General features: G+C 36.5%; 1 protein-coding gene across 17 annotated transcripts in view; it reads left to right on the forward strand.

Annotated features, from left to right (window-relative positions):
* The window catches only part of SOX6 (SRY-box transcription factor 6), a 734686-nt gene that overhangs the window by 159939 nt on the left and 555305 nt on the right, over positions 1-19442 (forward strand). For 5 of the 17 annotated variants that reach the window (XM_088843068.1, XM_088843064.1, XM_088843066.1 and 2 more), the window contains exon 3: positions 10199-10280. The exons of the other annotated variants lie outside the window; for them this stretch is intronic. The gene's annotated coding sequence lies outside the window, so the exon portion shown is untranslated. The remainder of the gene's footprint in view (positions 1-10198; positions 10281-19442) is intronic. 17 annotated transcript variants of the gene reach the window in all.

Raw genomic sequence — 19442 nt, forward strand, 5'->3', positions numbered from 1 at the left:
GTGTGTGGCTCAAAGGAGGGATTGATAAATGTTAAGTAAGTTGCACTGATTATTGCAGAGGAGACAAACAGAGGAGATATGTTATTCTCTATGCCTTAATAAAAAAAATTGTCCTCTAGGGAGTTCGAAAGAATTAAAGATAATCCCTTTAAGAAGAAGGACCTTAACTTAGGAAGCAGACTTTCTGATATTCTTTGAATGTTGAATTGAGTTTAATCAGTGGAATAGGGGATGAAGAAACAGGTGCATCTTGGTAGTGAGAGAACTAGCACAAACATGGGTAGGGGATAGAGGGAGGGAAACAGGGAAGTATGGGACACGGAATAATGAGAAGTCCAGTGTGACTGATGGAGAAGGCGATGGCACCCCACTCCAGTACTCTTGCCTGGAAAATCCCATGGACGGAGGAGCCTGGCAGGCTTTAGTCCATGGGGTCACGAAGAGTTGGACACGACTGAGCAGCTTCACTTTCACTTTTCACTTGCATGCATTGGAGAAGGAAATGGCAACCCACTCCAGTGTTCTTGCCTGGAGAATCCCAGGGACAGGGGAGCCAGGTGGGCTTCCGTCTATGGGGTCACACAGAGTCGGACACGACTGAAGTGACTTAGCAGCAGCAGCAGGTGGCTCACAGGTTAAAGCGTCTGCCTCCAATGCGGGAGACCCGGGTTCGATCCCTGGGTCGGGAAGATCCCCTGGAGAAGAAAATGGTAACCCACTCCAGTATTCTTGCCTGGAGAATCCTATGGACGGAGAAACCTGGTTGACTACAGTCCACGGGGTCGCAAAGAGTCGGACATGACTGAGCAATTTCACTTCACTTCAAGGCACTTGGTAGATTTAAGAGAGCCATCATTCAAATGGTAAGAGCTTTGTTTTTGAGAAGTTAGTTCAGCCAGCAGTTTGTAGAGTTGATTAAAAGGGGGAAAAAGACTTTAATTAGGGAAACACCTTGTAAGATAGTTTAGGCAGGAGGTAAAAGGTTTAAACAGGAGTTGGTATTTTGAGAACAGAATGTTAGAAACAGAAAGAAGAGACTTTGTTAATGTGGTGTTAGTAAAACTGCTGGATTATATCTGATGGGGAGCATGAGGAAAAGAAAGGAGTCAAAATTACTCATTGCTCTTCCCTGTTCCCTGTTCTCAGCACTGAATTTTTGAAAAAGCAGGGGGAAAATATCATGCTAATGATCTCATGTCAATGCTCAAATCCCTTGCATCTCATTGGTTAGATCCTCACTGAAAATTTGAGGATACTTTTTCTTCCCATAGAGGCCTGGAAGGAAGATGTGTTTTTAAATGAATGAGAATATACTTAAAGATAAAATTACTTGAGAATTTAAAGGCATCAGTTCAGTTCAGTCGCTCAGTTGTGTCCGACTCTTTGAGACCCCATGAATCACAGCATGCCAGGCCTCCCTGTCCATCACCAAAAACACAAAAAGATGTTAATACTAGGGACTCAAGTGTACAGGCAGGGCCTTGATTTCAGGGACATGAAGTAAAACTTGGCTACCATGAGTGAGAAGAGTAAAGACACTGCGAATTATGGCATTCCTATCAGGTGGCTTTCACATAGAGATTAATATATGACATCTGTGAGGAATAAAACAGGTGTGCACAGAGTCTGGTTACTTTTAAAACTCTCTCAGATAAAAGGATGACTACAACTCCCTTGTTATATTGCTACATTCTTTCCTCCACAGAAGGTATAGTCATAGGAAATATTATGCTTTGGGTATAGGTGCTTTCTACTTGTCTCTTTCAAGGGAAAAGGAAATAGGGCAGGAAAATACATTCATAACTAAGAAAAGACACTGAAATAAGATTTTTAAAATAAACTTTTTCAAGAAAATGGAATAAAGTCAAGTTGATTTTGAAAAGGATTCTTATCATTCTCATTGCCTTATCATTCAGACTAACACTGCTGCTGCTGCTGCTGCTAAGTCGCTTCAGTCATGTCTGACTCTGTGCGACCCCATAGATGGCAGCCCACTAGGCTCACCCATCCATGGGATTCTCCAGGCAAGAACACTGGAGTGGGTTGCCATTTCCTTCTCCAATGTGTGAAAGTGAAAAGTGAAGTCACTCAGTCGTGCCTGACTCTTAGTGACCACATGGACTGCAGCCTACCAAGCTCCTCCATCCATGGGATTTTCTAGGCAAGAGTACTGGAGTGGCTTGCCATTGCCTTCTCCGCAGACTAACACTAACATGCATTAATTCATTTATTCATTCACTCAATAAGAATTCAGGATTCTTCTGGATATGAGGTGGAATTTAAAATAGTGAATGAAGAGTTAGTCATCAGGAATTTATAATCTATTATGGGAGGAGATGAAATATACATATATATATATAAGGAAAAAAGTAACTGTTACAAAACCTAGTAATTCCTCTCTAGGAAATGTTTTGCCCAGTGTTTCTCCTGGGAGACCTGCAGGAATTATTCTTCTCCATTCAAATGTATTCAGTCGTATGTACTGTATGTGCCTTAGCCTGCTGACACACCGAGCCCCTTGCCAGTTTGTCTTCAAAGGGCCCTCTTTCATAACCTGTGTATGACTTAAGTTCCTGTCTCACTTGTACCTATCAAGCTGTTCATTTTATGTATTGCCTAATAGGTTTTAGTGAAACGCTTTTTGAATGAATTACATACACGCTCTCTTACATTCTATCAATTGAAATATTTTGAGTTAAAAGTCTTAAAAATTTATGTATCCTATGGGAAAGTTAAAGTCTGTTACTTTTCTACATCTTTAGCTTTTTATATGTCTTTATATTTTAAAACTCCAAAACAACTTTTGAGTGCCTTCTGTGAATCAGAACTGTAGTAGATACTATGTATTAGTTTAAAAATACACCATGTGGAATTCCTGCCACCCCTGGAGACTGCTGTGTACTAGCTGTGATCTTAGGCAAATCATGTAACCTCTTGGAACCTTAGCATGCTCATCTGTAAAGTGAGAATATTACCTACTGCATGTTTTTGCTTAAACAGCTTTATTAAGATATAACTGGCATATAATAAACTTCATATATTTCGAGTATAACTTAATGTTTTGATACATGTATACACCAGTCAAACCATTTCCGCAGTCAAGATAATTTACATATACATAATGGTGATGGACAGGGAGGCCTGGCGTGCTGTGATTCATGGGGTCGCGGAGAGTCGGACACGACTGAGCGACTGAACTGAACTGAACTGAACTGAATGCTTTCTTAATGCCTCTTCAAAGTCCCTTACTCTACCCTTCCTTGTTCTGCTTTTAGCCTCATCCCTAGGCAATCACTGGTCTGTTGCCATTATAGACTGCATTAAAAGTTTTGTTTTATGTAAGTAGAATCATACGTTATATACAATTTTTTGGTCTTGTTTCTTTCATTCAGCATGATTATTTTGAGATTCACTCACGTGCATGTCAATAACTTATTTTTAAAATTGAGGATTAGTATTTCATTGTAAGTAGATACCACAGTTTGATTACCCATTTAGGTTTTTTCTACTTTTTGGCTGTTACAAATGAAGCTGCTTTGAACATTTGTCTTTAGGTGGACATGTTTTTTCATTTCTTTTGGATAAATACCTAGGAATGGAATAACTAGGTTACATAGGTGCGTGTTTAACTTTATAAGAACTGCCGATTTTTCCAAAGTGGTTTACCATTTTACATTCCTACTAGCAATGTGTAAGAGTTCCAGCTGTCCTACATTCTTAACACTTTGTGTGTTTAGTCTTCAATTTTAAGTGGTCTGTAGTGGGTGATTCACTGTGATTTTAATTTTAATTTTCCTAAGGACAGATGATGTTGAGCTTTCTTCATGTGCCTTTTTGTCATACATGTATCTACTTTGTTGAAGTGTCTTTTAAATCTTTTGCTGTTCTTTTCTTTTTTTTAATTGGGGTTGTCTTTTTTTATTGAGTTGTAATAGCTTTTTAATTTTTTAAAAAATATGAGTTATTTGTCAGATACATGTTTTGTGTATATTTTTTACTGGTCTGTGGCTTGTCTCTTAAGTGTCTTTTGAAGAGCCAGTGTTTTAAATTTTCACAAAGTCCAATTGCTTCTCTTTTGTATTTCATACTTCCTGTGTCACATTTGAGAAATTTTTGCAAAACCCAGGGTTGCTAAGATTTTTCTTCTAAGCATTTCATTAGAAGTTTTATACTTTTAGATTTTAATTTAGGTCTATGATTTATTTTGATTTTATTTTTGTAGTAGGGTGAGATGGGATTTCAGGTTTATATTTTTGCTTATGGCTATCCAAGTTTTCTAGTGCCATTGTCTGAAAAGGTTTTCTTTTTCCTCATTAAATTGCCTTGGCACTTTTGTTGAAAATATGTTGACCATATATGTACAGGTTTATTTCTGGAGTCTCTACTCAGTTCCATTGATCTATTTGTCTATTTTTTATGCTATTATCCTGATTACTTGATTACTGTAGCCTCATAGAATGAGATGGGAAGTGTTACCTTCTATGCAGTTTTCTGGAACAGTTTGTGTACAATAGGTATTATTACTTTTTAAATACATGAAAGACTTCACTAACGAAACCATCTGGGCTTGGAGTTTTCTTTCTGGGAAGGTTTTAAACTACAAATTCAATTACGATGTTACCTCTCATTTATGATAGGAGAATGTAAATATAACAGCAAACATAATATTGCTTTCCTGTTTTCTATTTTGTTGGGTTCTGTTTCTGGTCTTATTATTTCATTTTTTTCTTCATACTTTAGGTTTCAGTTGCTCTTATTTTTCTAGTTGCTCTTATTTTTCTAGTTTCTTAAGGTAAAAGCTGAGATCACTGATTTGAGACCCCCTTTTTCAATATGGGTTTTAGTGCTATAAAATTTATTTCTAAGTAATGCTTTAGCCATGTTTCATAAATTTTAATATGTGGTATTTACATTTTTATTCAATTCAAAAGACTTTCTAGTTTCCCTTTTGATTTCTTCTTTGATTTCTGTGTCATTTAGAAGTGTTATTTTCTAATATTTTTATATTTTCCAGCTGTCTTTCTGTTGCTGAATTCCTTGTTTTTGTTGGTTGGCAAATTCTATTAATGTAAACTAGATAAAGTTGGTTGAAAGTATTGCCCCAGTCTTCAATATCCTTACTGATTTTTTTGGTCTGTATGTTCTATCATTAATGCAGGGAGAGAGATTCTGAGAACTCTGATGAAATTTCTTCTTGACATTTTATTAGTTTTTCTTCCTTGTATTTTGATGCTCTATTAGGTGGGTACATTTTTAGAGTCATTATGGCCTCCTAATGAGTTTACCCCATTATCATTGTATAAGAATCCCTTTATCCATAGTAATATTCTTTGCTTTGAAATATGCTTTGTCTTATAGCCACGGCAGCTTTCTTTTTATTAGTGGTACCATGGGATGTATTTTCCATCCTTTTACTTTTATAGTATTGTGTCTTCATTTTAAAAATGGATTTTGTATAGCCTGTATACAGTTGAGTCTTGCTTTTTATCCAGTATCACAATCTCTCCCTTTTAATTTGGGTGTTTATTTACATTTAATGTGACTATTGACATGGTTGAGTTTAAATATAAGATACACCTTTGTTTCTTATTTGTACCATCTGTCATCATCACCTTTCCCCCTTTTCTTGTTTTTTTAAAAAAATTTATTAAAAATGTTCAGTTCAGTTCAGTTGCTCAGTCGTGTCCGACTCTTTGCGACCCCATGAATCACAGCATGCCAGACCTCCCTGTCCATCACCAACTCCCGGAGTTCACCCAAACTCATGTCCATCGAGTCGGTGATGCCATATAGCCATCTCATTCTCTGTCGTCCCCGTCTCCTCCCTCCCCAAATCCCTCCCAGCATCAGACTCCTTTCCAGTGAGTCAACTTGTCGCATGAGGTGGCCAAAGTGTTGGAGTTTCAGCTTCAGCATCAATATGCCAGCAAATTTGGAAAACTCAGCAGTGGCCACAGGACTGGAAAAGATCAGTCTTCATTCCAATCCCAAAGAAAGGCAATGCCAAAGAATGCTCAAACTACCGCACAATTGCACTCATCTCACACGCTAGTAAAGTCATGCTTAAAATTCTCCAAGCCAGGCTTCAGCAATATGTGAACCGTGAACTTCCAGATGTTCAAGCAGGTTTTAGAAAAGGCAGAGAAACCAGAGACCAAATTGCCAACATCTGCTGGATCATGGAGAAAGCAAGAGAGTTCCAGAAAAACATCTATTTCTGCTTCATTGACTATGCCAAAGCTTTTGACTGTGTGGATCACAATAAACTGTGGAAAATCCTGAAAGAGATGGGAATACCAGGCCACCTGACCTGCCTCTTGAGAAACCTGTATTCAGGTCAGGAAGAAACAGTTAGAACTGGATATGGAACAACAGACTGGTTCCAAATAGGAAAAGGAGTACATCAAGGTTGTATACTGTCACCCTGCTTATTTAACTTATACACAGAGTACATCATGAGGAACACTGGGCTGGAAGAAGCACAAGCTGGAATCAAGATTGCTGGGAGAAATATCAATAACCTCAGATATGCAGATGACACCACCCTTATGGCAGAAAGTGAAGAGGAACTCAAAAGCCTCTTGATGAAAGTGAAAGAGGAGAGTGAAAAAGTTGGCTTGTAGCTCAACATTCAGAAAACAAAGATCATGGCAACTGGTCCCATCACTTCATGGGAAATAGATGGGAAAACAGTGGAAACAGTGTCAGACTTTATTGTTTTGGACTCCAAATCACTGTGGATGCTGATTGCATGCTTACTCCTTGGAAGGAAAGTTATGACCAACCTAGATAGCATATTAAAAAGCAGAGACATTACTTTGCCAACAAAGGTCCGTCTAGTCAAGGCTATGGTTTTTCCCGTGGTCATGTATGGATGTGAGAATTGGACTGTGAAGAAAGCTGATCGCCGAAGAATGGATGCTTTTGAACTGTGGTGCTGGAGAAGACTCTTGAGAGTCCCTTGGACTGCAAGGAGATCCAACCAGTCCATTCTAAAGGATATCAATCCTGGGTGTTCATTGAAAGGACTGATGAATTTCATTTAAAATCCCTTATTGGCTTATTAATTCCATTTTAATTGTATTTTAGTAGTTGCTTTAGTATTTATAGCAATCCTATACAACTTATCGTCTTACCTCAAGTAATATCTCACAGGACACACAGGATGAGAATCTTATAATAACCTACTTCCATTTTTCTTCCCAGCCTCTGTGCAACTATTACACTTGATCTTAGTCAAAAGGCTAAGAAAAAATGCCTCTGTGCAATCATTGTCTTACATATCACTTCTACATATGTTATAAGTCTAAAGATAGTTATTTTTGTTTTGAATAGCCAATGTTTTAAAGATATTAAAAAATAAAGTCTTTTGTATTTACCCAGATGTTTACCATGTTGTGTTCTTTTTTTTCTTTGTGTAGATTCAGATTTCTGTTTGTCAGTTACCTTCTGCTTGAAAGACCTCTTTCATATTTCTTGTAGGATATGTCTGCTGGTGAGATGGTGATGTTTCATCACCTTTTATATTCATGAGAAGTCTTTATTTTGCAAACTGTAGACTATTAGATTAACTTTTTGTGGTTCAATAATTTAAAAATATTGACCCATTGTCTTTTGGCTTATATTGTTTTCAAGAAGCTGCCTGCTGTAATTTTTATTATGTTTCTTTGTGTATGGTGTGCCATTTCCTCTGGCTGCTTTTAAGATTTTCTCTTTATCATTGATTGTAAGCAACATTTTTACTATGTGCCTTAGTGTAGTTTTCTTAATGTTTGTTGAGCTTGGATTTTTTAAGATTCTTGTATCTGTTGGTTTATTGTTTTTGTCACATCTGAAAAATGTTCAGCCATCATTACTTCAGAAGTTTTTATTCACTCCTATTCTTTGTGGAATCCAATTACACATGTTTTAGGAGGCTTGAAGTTGTTCTTTAGTTCACTGATTCTGTTCACATTTTTTTTTCCACCTCCAATTCAGTTTCATTTTAGATTGTTTCTGTAGATAAGTCTTGAAGTTCACTTGTCTTTGTCCTTCAGTGTTGAATCTGCTTTTAATTCTTCTCCCATGATTTTTCATCCCAGACATTGTATTTCTTTTATATCTAGAAGTTACAGCTGAGTCTTTACTATATATTCAAGATCTCTACTTAGTATGTTTAGTATTTATTTTAGCTTCATGGACAAATACGATGCAACTAATAACTATTTTAATGTCTGTATGCTAATTCTATCATCTGTGTCATTTCTAGATAAATTTCAATTGATTGCTTTTTCTCTTCACAATGAGTGGTATTTTTCTGCTTCTTTTCATACTGATGATATTTTATTGGATGCCAGAAATTGTGTAAATTTTACCTTGTCAAGTCCTGAATCTTTCAGTATTTCTATAAATATTTTTGGATTTTTTTCTGGTATGTAGTTAATATACTTGGAAACAGTTTGATCCTTTCAGTACTTGCTTATAATCACTGTCAGTTGGAACCAGTGTGTTCTTTAGGGCTAAGTTTCTACACTGCTGAGGCAATACTCTTATGAGTATTGTATCCAGTGTCCTGGCATTATGAAGTTTTACACTTTGATAATGGGAAATTGAATTATTCCTGGATTTGTGTGAGCTCTGGGGATTGATTATATATTTTTCTAACCTTGGTTGGTTTCCTCACAGATGTGTGCTTATCAGTAATTGTGAGGGATTCTCTTCCAGACCTCTGGAAGTCTGTGTGCAGGTCTCTCTCCTCTGGTACTCTGCCTCATCAACTATATCCACCTTGGCCTCGCTAGGCTTCATTTTCTTAGACCATTAGGCTCTGCCTCTGTATACTGCTGTTAGTAATTTCTTTCTTGAAGGAGTAAGCTGGGACAACTGTAGGGAAGACCTCATTTGTTTTTCCTTTCTCAGGAATCACTGTTCTTCATTGCTTGATGTCTAGTTTCTGAAAACTGTTGTCTATGTATTTCATCCAGTTTTTTTTTTTTCTAGTTGTTTAACCCAGAAGGATAAATCTAGTCTCCTTTAGTCCATCTTTGTCAGGGACAGAAGTCTCCACATATGTGAATAAATATATGATATATATTAAACATTCAGTATATTGAGTGCTTCATACATCAAAAGTACTAATTGATCATTACTATTGTCAGTTCTCCACCTGAATCCTGTTCAATAATGAAACTTAACTTTATATACCACCTTCTATAAGAAGCCTTCCAGATGAATATTACTCTTTATTCTTTGTACTCATATCGCTTTTTAAATATACTTTCATTATGACATGGATCTACGTTATAAATTTTGGTTTACTTATTTGTAGTTTGTTGTAGATTATAAGTTCTTAGACAAATGAGGTCTATCTTATTTACCTATTCTTAGTCTCCAGCATATAGTAAATGCTTATATTTTGTTGCATAAATGAATAATTGAGAATATCTTACATCTTCTAGGAAATATTTAAGAGTAGAATTCTTGATTAGGAAGGAAAGAGAAGGAAGGTTGATTAGGAAGGTTTAGTGGTATGAGAACATTTGAGCAGAATGAAAGTGGAGAGTTCCAGAGAATAGCATGAAAGCAAAAGGTGGTTGGTTGAAGCTGATAATATGTAATAATGATAATGATAATAACACTAGTAAATACTTCTATTACTAAAGTGATTATGAAGGTGAGAGAGGCTAGAGGACTATAGAATGGAGAGTAAGAGAGTTTTATTATAGTGTGTCAATAAAACCATTTTGTGAAACCTTCAGCACCTTTCTGAATATAGACGATAACATTGGTAGCATTACATAAATATGTATTGTGTGAATCAGTATAACTTGAATTGTTATAATAGGGGCTTTTAAACAAAGTGCTGAGAGAACACTATACTTTTTGGAATAAGTGAACCTTGGAAGGAGGTGGTAGGAATAGATTAACTGAGAAGCAAAAAGAAATCTTAGTAGAGAACAGCATAAATACAAAAAATACTATGGGCAATAAATAACCATAATAGAAGGAACAAATGGACCTTGGAGCTGGGTTCACTAGGGCTTCACTCTTATCTCTGCCACTTGGTGTAATTCTGGAAAATTGCTTAGCTTATCTGAGACTCAGTTCCTTCATCTGTAAAATGGGTGTGGTTGTTGGGAAGATTATGTGATGCATAGAATAAATTTATTTTATGTCTGGCAGATAGTGGGTCCAATAACTATTAGTTTCTTCTTTTTAGACTTTCTATATCTTCTGATGAGGAAAGAGAAATGCTTCAAGAAGGACTTTGTGACCCCTCATCACTTTGTATAAGAGCCCAGGTATAATATATAATTTATGAGTATAACTAATGTTCCCATTTATTTCCTATTTCCATGGCAAATGAGGATTGAATTGTATTTTTGTGGTCTAATCTTAAGCCCTTAGGTAACTTTAACACCTTGTTTCTTTGCATCTTCTAGTTTTTACTTATGTTTATAACTGTTAAATTATTGGCTAACTTTACATACAAATGAAACAATTTTACAACCACAGTTCAATATTTTTCAGAAATGTTTCTGTTTATAGGGAATATATCTACTGAGTGAAAGATTGGAAAGATGAGTATCAGACATTCTAAAGTTTGCCAAGCCTGGAAACCACTTGTATTCTTTTAAGTTATTTGTTTTAAGAATCAAATCAGTTTGATGTCAATTTCCCATCATGGAAATCATATAATATAAGGTACACAGTAAAGTTTAGAAACTTTTGACTTTTAAAAAATAATCATACTTTAAATCTCCAATTGGTTTATAAAAGACTATTATTAATGTTCACTTACAAAAATTTTTGGATACATGGATTTTAAAAGGAGTCTTAGAATAACTAAAACAGAGTAACCTTTTTTTCTTTCCACTGAAGGAAAAATTCTAGACTCTTCCAGTTAGCTAACTCCATGCTTGTTGAAGAAAGCTAAAGAATTTGCAGTCAGTAGAATAACAATTGATAAGCTGTAGTAGTCTTGGAGTCAATTTTCAGCACTGTTTTTGGCTGTTGAATACTTGCATTGACATATACTACTCACAGGTATAGTGCATAATGCTACTAATCCTTCCAAATGAAGAACCACCTTTAATCATCTACCTGGTATCTCAACTTCTGGGTGCTGAGTTGGCAGGGATCTGGCATGTGGTGGCACCTGACTTCATCTGCTGTTTTCACTATAGACCAGTTCTTTGCATTTATGAGTCTTAGTCTGGCCTTGATGACAGTTTGCGTGGTTGAAAGTGACCTTAGTTTTAGTTTAAGACATGTTGCCTCCAGGATACTTGTAAACATGTTGAGAGGCTGAGTTTTGATGAATGTCACAAAACTCCTCAACAGGGCATGAACTGAGACCAAGGACCCGACAATATTAATAATTCAACATTTGGCAGTATTGTGGATATTAATGCACTCGTAGTTCACCTTGACAAACCTGGGCCCAATCACATGTGAAAATGAGTTTAGTCATCTAATTTTAGTTTCTGGTGAGTATTTTTATACTTTTTTTTCACACTGGATGAAATGAAGAAAATAATCACTTTGTAGAGATTCAAGGTTCATAGCTATGAACATATAACTATGTGTTGAGAAATAAAAGAAAATGTTTTACAACAAATTGCCCTCTTGATTTAATGAAATAATGGTTATGAATTCTTACGGTGCATTAAGGCTGATTTGTGATATTTTAAATTGCCCGTTTATTCATAATTTGAATGTAAAGTACCTATTTTGGTATTTCAGCTAAACATATAACTCCTAACTTTAAATAACCAGTAAATTTATGTAATCTATGTTGGTAAACTGTATAAAGCATTTATAATAAAACTTAAAACATGCTAATAATAAGTACATATAATAGCTGAATATATTCAGTATTTTACAAATATTACTTTCATGGGTAAATATATGTATCTTCTTGTATTAAAATGCCACAGTAATGACACAATTCTATTTAATTATGAATAACTCTAGGACACACCTCATAATTTGTGGGTCCTAGAAATAATATGGCAGTGACTGGAGTGGAAAGATCTTGCTCCTTAAAATTTGGTGACTTGTTGAGCTGTTTAAATAATCTATGTCCTTCTGGCACATATCCAGATACATTTTATGATCACAAAAGAATTATTTTGTATCTCTAAACTAGCATCTTTTAGGCTAATATTACCACTTTGTTGTAAAATTTCTTCTTTTAAAGGGTATAAATGAAGGATTTAAATTTTTATGTGAAGAAAAAGGATATTATTTGTCCTTGAAGTATTTGGATCTGTATTTCTACCTAGAAATTCTTACTGTTATATTCAAGTTGAGCTGCAAAGAGGAAAAGCTTATAAATTAAAAAAAAAAAAAACTTTCTGTGGTAATAAAATGTGATTTATATTACGTGGTGAAAGATATCAACTTAACACTGGAAGGAAATAAATCAAAAGGACACTATTTTATTTTGATTGCTTATATGCTTTTAATAAATTTCAAAATAGACTTACGTCTCAATATTGTATTTTCATTCACATATATCTTCAAATGGGCAATTATGTCCACATGATAAATATGTGGGGTTAATAATGATAATTCGATACCTGTGTCATGAAGCAGCTCCTTTTAATCCTTATGTAAAAATTTCCATATTTTTCTTGGTACATCGTTAGAATATGAAAAATCTGAATTAAAAGGAAAAAAAATAACACTATAAAAATCTCATCTTGCCAAGAATTGAATTATACATAAGGTCTGAAAATAAGTAGAAAAGAATTAGAGGTGCATTTTAGATAGCAGACTGGATTCATTCAAATAATTTGCAGGAATGGTTTCGTTATGCTATAGTTGTAATAAATGATATTGTGCTACAAGCTTAGAATAAAAATGGATAGGTTTTAAGCCAAAATCTACTTTGGTAACTTTGGTCAGTTTCTTGCCACTTATATATCCCTTGCAAAGGAGAATGCACTATATCTTTGGGAACAACTTGAATTGCTTTTGCACTGGAAAATCATAAAGCCCAACTTGGCTTTTGGCATAGATTAGGTAAAGCTGATTTTAAAAGAGAAAAATTGAATACTCAGCAAACCCTAGTGAAATATTCCCTGGTAGCTCAGCTGGTGAAGAATCTGCCTATAATGCAGGAGACTCTAGTTTGATTCCTGGGTCAGAAAGATCCCCTGGAGGAGATCATGGCAACCTACTCCAGTATTCTTGCTTGGAGAATCCCCATGGACAGAGGAGCCTCGCAGGCTACAATCTATGGGGTCACAAATAGTCAGACACGACTGAGTGACTAAGCAGCAGCAAACCCTAGCAGATATTTTGACACAATCTTGGAGCTGATAAAAGTCGTCATAAATTTAAATATTACCTTTCCTACCACAGAAACTTCACTAATAAATGACTTTGAATGTTTTATGAATGACTAAGCATTTTTTTTTTTTAAACTAATAAGTCCTCTGGTAAGCTATGACTTTTTGGGGATGGTTTTACTTTGGAGAAAAGAGTGTTGAAGAGAAGGTACTGATGACGTGTCACATAATTTTACAACTTTCATAACTGCTTTTAACTACAAAACTATCTCTGATTAAAATAACAATTGAGCTTGTAATTTTATCTGAACAGCTGCTGCTACAGGGGGTCATTACCTTGGAGAGCTCGAAAATAATCGTACTCCTGGTACGTGAGTTATGTAGTCTTGTGTTTTACAGCAAAGCACAAAGTTTAAAGCCTATAGAAGAATGTTATTTGAAAGCTGTCAAACCATGTTAAAAAAGACTGCATCGTCAAAAGGCCCTGGTGGCCACGATTCTGCATGTAGCCTTGTCTTATTCATTATAAAATGCATGTTTATAAAGTTCCACAGAGCATCCAATTCCCAATTCACTTATATCAGCAAGACTTAACTTGCTCATTAATCTAAATTCTTTTGCAACTTTAATCTACATGTTTAATTAATCATAAAATGAGGCGGTAAGTAATTTCAGCAATGTGTGGCTTGTTATCAGATGCATTTAATCACTCTTCTGTGAGCTCATTTGGAAACACCTGAAGATGTCGAGTGCAGTTTGAATAAGCATAAATTATTCTTTGTCAGTGTACTTCACTCAACTAATAAGACATTAATTTAAAAGGCACTGTTTGTCATTTTTAGATCTTTACCAATATTTTTAGCTTAGCAATATAACTCTAATTGTATATATGATTCACAACTAGTGCCCGACATAGGAAAGGGTAAGAGTTTAATTCATTTTTCTTATTTACATGTAATTATGTCATGTAATCTTAGTTTTTAATGAGGATTAACCATCTTGTAAGTATTCATATGCTTTTGGAATAAGGTACTAATGAATTATAGTTGGAAAAATTATTTGTTGGTACAAAGACTTGTGATTCCTTATTTCTTGTCTAGGTTAGGTCTAAAAAGATTTGAGGTTTGAGACAGGGTTTTGATTTGAGGATGTAGATATTGTATAGAGATTACATGATGCAGATGCTAGCTTTAAATAATTCAAGTAAAATATCCATATTCAGCCATGCCACATAATAACATATGTAATTCTTATATAGAATCAGGTAGCCTAAAATAACGACAGTCCCATTTTCCACCCTACTCTCTTAACAGTATTGCCCAGTTGATGACAGCATGTTTTTTAAAAGACAAGAAACAAGAACAACAATAAAATCAAAAACTCACTCAAAGCTTCAGAGCAAAAAAAAATTCATGAGGGCTGAATGAGTTATATATATTGGTGTCAGGACCATAGGAATAAAAATTTCATTTTATAGGATGTCATCACCTGTCCTGTTTATGCCATGAGAGCAGTGACACATGGTAAGAATAATTATCTCAGTGGAAACAAATTTATTTACCTGCCGTGGAGCATCCCTTTTCATCTTACTCATGAACTTATCTCACTCATATGCTATCCATGCATTGTCAGCAGTGAGCCAGAGGGGATGATTCCTGAAAGGGGAATATTGGTTTGAGCTGAAATATAGTCATATTCTCCATTTTTATTTGATGTGCACACCTCATGGGTTTCTTCCCTTTCTTCAGGGATCTTTTACACTGAGCTAGAAGATATTTATATGTCCATTTCTTGCCTTATGCCTCATGTAAAAATTCTTCTCCCTATTTTCCTTTCTAAGGGAAAGCAAAGTCCTAGGAAATGTCATTTGTATGGTTCAAGGTATGTAGGCCATAGCAGCACATCGTAATGGATGGCACTTACCCTTATTTCACTTAAAGCACTATAAATTGTTTTCTTAAAGCCACTGATGAAAATGTTATACCTTCTTTAGAGTCATTCTTGATGAACAGCATTTCATTTGAACTTAACTTTCTTGGTAAGAAAGTTTCCTCATTCCTATAAAACTTTAGTGGATAGACATATACAGTCTAATATGAAGGCTTGCCATCAGTTTTTCTTGATAAGAAACCTCAAACTTCCCTAGCTCCTCTTTTCCTGGCACAACCTATGATACTTTTTTTCCAGACAGATTTGTTTTCTAACTTACTATTTTGGTGCAAAGAAAGAACACAGTGTTCTCCCCTCTCATCCCAACTGATGTGCAAGAGGCCTGCCCTATTGTCCAATTAATAAGTTCCTCCACACAAAGACAATGATTTATTTTAGAAAATGCTTATCTATTAGTTGTAGCTATTTGTCTGCATTATGTACTTCAAGAGGAAAATGATAAACTCAGTTCCATGTGGCTCTTATACCCTCAAATATTTGAATATGTGCTTAGATAAATACACACAGTGTTACACACAACACACATACACTGACACTTCTGCCCAGACACAAACAAACAAACAAGGACATACCACTTAAACATGCTTCTTCAATGGAGACCTCACAGTTGTTTCAGTTAAGTTCAGTTCAGTTCAGTCGCTTGGTCATGTCCGACTCTTTGCGACCCCGTGAACCGCAGCATGCCAGGCCTCCCTGTCCATCACCAATTCCTGGAGCCTACCCAAACTCATGTCCATTGATGCCATCCAGCCATCTCATCCTCTGTCATCCCCTTCTCCTCCTGCCCTCAATCTTTCCCAGCATCAGGGTCTTTTCCAATGAGTCAGCTCTTTGCATCAGGTGGCCAAAGTATTGTAGTTTCAGCTTCAACATCAGTCCTTCCAATGAACACCCAGGGCTGATCTCCTTTAGGATGGACTGGTTGGATCTCTGTGAAGTCCAAGGGACTCTTGAGTCTTCTCCAACACCACAGTTCAAAAGTATCAATTCTTCGGCACTCAGCTTTCTTTATAGTCCAACTCTCACAGTTGTTTAGAAAACACAATACCCAGAATGAGGAACTATTCCAATGGGTGCAACTGAATGAGTGGACCTTCCATCTCTAGCAGAACTGACAGAGATGGTTAGCAGGGCTCTGATTTTAATGTACAACTACTGTGGCTGAAGGAATTACTGGTAAAGTGATTACTGATGGCAGAGTGGGTGGGTGAAGAATGAGTTAGGAGCATGTGCAATGTGATGTCTACTAGCAACGTCCTCGGGGGAAGGTTTGGATGTCCTGAGTCATCAGCTGCTATGGGACTTAAGGCTCAGCAGATGAATGAGAATGTCAGTTGGTTACAGGCAGTACTTCTGACTTCATTCTATAAGTCTCAGTATTTTTGTTGTTTATTTGCTAAGTCATGTCCAACTCTTTCGTGACCCTATGGACTTTGTCTATAGGATATCCCAGGCAAAAATACTGGTGTGGATTGCCATTTACATTTCCAGGGGATCTTCCCAACCCAGAGATTGAACCCATGTCTCCTGCATTGGCAGGTGGATTCTTTACTGCTGAGCCACTGGGAAGCCCCTCAATATCTTATTTGTGTTAAATATAAGAGAGCAATGATGTATTCAGTTATGCTTTGTGCTAACTCAGGACAAAACCTAAATATTGCGCCTTCTCCTCCAACCAAGTTTCTTAAATGAAATTCTGTTCTATTTACCAAAGAGTTCATGTGTTATTTTTTATAAACACATAATTTATGCCCACCCAGCTTTCCTTTGAATCCAGGCTGTCTATGAACAGTTTGCCTTTTTATAGCAAGCTTGTTTTTTCTTAATCATTTGAAATTGGCTTTTATTAGAAGATCATTAGACATCATATCAGTGCAGTACATTTGGTGGCTTTATAAGAAGTTCTGATGCTAGATATTCAAAGGTCTGCTCATATGGCATCTTTATGGATCCACACAGGCTTGCTCATATATGAAAACAAGGTACTGAGTTACATAGATGGTTGAGTGAGCATTTAGTTATTTCTCTCAAATTTTTATAGGAATGGGTTGACTTGAAGTTGTGCTAACTTTCCTAGTGCCCTCAGCTTAGAAACTTTGTGTACTTTTTTAGAAAGCATCTGAATTACTTATATTCAGGAGAACATAATAATATATACAGTATAAGAAACTGTATGTATTTTCCCCATCCCCCACAGTTCATAGGATTGGCATGATTATAGCACTTGTTGTCATATTAACAAGGTGTTAATAGCCACTAATAATCACAATAGCCACTAATAATCGCTTTTCATGCATACTTTCAAGTATTGTATTTGAAAATCCCAGACTTCATATATAGTAAATGAGGAAGTAAAGCTTATGACCTTCTTTAAAAAAGCTAATAGTCAGTTACTTGTTTTTAAGTATTTTTAAAATCTATATTCCAAAAAGCTTCTTTGAATTATACCAGGGATGTATTTGTAGGAAATTTCCAACTAACTAATGGGGGACGTTCAGCAAGTTTGTTGTTTGGAATTTGGAATAGATATTTTTATGGAAAGCGTGTTATAGATGGTGATTTGATTACTTGGGCAACTTACTGAAATCCATTTAGCCAGCCTTATGTGGTGGTGGTTTAGTCGCTAAGTTGTGTCCGACTCTTGTGACCCCATGGACCCCTGCCAGGCACCTCTGTCCATTGGATTCCCCAGGCAATTCTCTAATTTAACCTTATAATATGACTGAATTATACTATTGAGAGTATGATAGTAGCTAACTGCTGCCTGTTGTGTTGTTTTGGTATGATATCTCATTTTAAAATCTGGCTTTCATAACATTCTTTTGATCGATTTCTGATGGTGGGATTTGACATTTCCTACTTCTACTCCAACACCACAGTTCAAAAGCATCAATTCTTCGGTGATCAGCTTTCTTCACAGTCCAACTCTCACATCCATACATGACCACGGGAAAAACCATAGCCTTGACTAGACGGACCTTTGTTGGCAAAGTAATGTCTCTGCTTTTTAATATACGATCAAGGTTGGTCATAACTTTCCTTCCAAGGAGTAAGCGTCTTTTAATTTCCTGGCTGCAATCAGCATCTGCAGTGATTTTGGAGCCCAGAAAAATAAAGTCTGACACTGTTTCCACTGTTTTTCCATCTATTTCCCATGAAGTGATGGGACCAGATGCCATGATCTTTGTTTTCTGAATTATGAGCTTCAAGCCAACCTTTTCACTCTCCTCTTTCACTTTCAACAAGAGGCTTTTTAGTTCCTCTTCACTTTCTGCCATAAGGGTGGTGTCATCTGCTGAGAGTCCCTTGGACTGCAAGGAGATCCAACCAGTCCATTCTAAAGGAGATCAATCCTGGGTGTTCATTGGAAGGACTGATGCTAAAGCTGAAACTGCAATACTTTGGCCACCTCATGCGACGAGTTGACTCACTGGAAAAGACTCTGATGCTAGGAAAGGTTGGGGGTGGGAGGAGAAGGGGACGACAGAGAATGAGATGGCTGGATGGCATCACCGACTCGATGGACATGAGTTTGAGGGAACTCCGGGAGTTGGTGATGGATAGGGAGGCCTGGCGTGCTGTGATTCATGGGGTCGCGGAGAGTTGGACACGACTGAGCAACTGAACTGAACTGAACTGAACTTCTACTACCAGTGCATATAGTGAAAATGAAAGACTCCTTGAAATGGAATTTGGGAGGACTTCCTGCTGTCCTTAGCTATGGAAAGTTACTGGGTATCCTGGCTGAAGTAAGAGGGAATGGAAGATCGTGATGGCCCTGGCATGGAGATGAACAATGTTGCTGTTTAGTTGCTAAGTCATGTTTGACTCTTTTGCGGCCCCATGGACTGTAGCCCGCCAGGCTCTTCTGTCCATGGGATTTCCCAGGCAAGAATACTGAAGTGGATTGCCATTTTCTTCTCCAGATATGGAACCTGCACCTCCTGCATTGGCATGTGACCACTTTTTTTTTAACCATTGAGCCACCTGGGAAGCCCATGGAGATGTATATCTGCTAACAAATAAAGGGCATCCTGTGGAAGGTTTATATGTTTTGAGAATGAAGAAGGAGCACTTTCTGATTTTACACCGATGGGCCAAAAGGGTAGAAACCAATACTTCTCCTTCACCATGCTTTACAGTATAGTCCAAGTATTTTCATCGTATTTCTTCTACTTTCTCCTCAAACCTACTTCCATAATTTCAGCCCTTGTT

Source organism: Moschus berezovskii, chromosome 14 (genome assembly GCF_049115385.1).
Source record: "Moschus berezovskii isolate FMDL1 chromosome 14, NW_MosBer_1.0, whole genome shotgun sequence".
Classification (NCBI taxonomy): Eukaryota; Metazoa; Chordata; class Mammalia; order Artiodactyla; family Moschidae; genus Moschus; species Moschus berezovskii.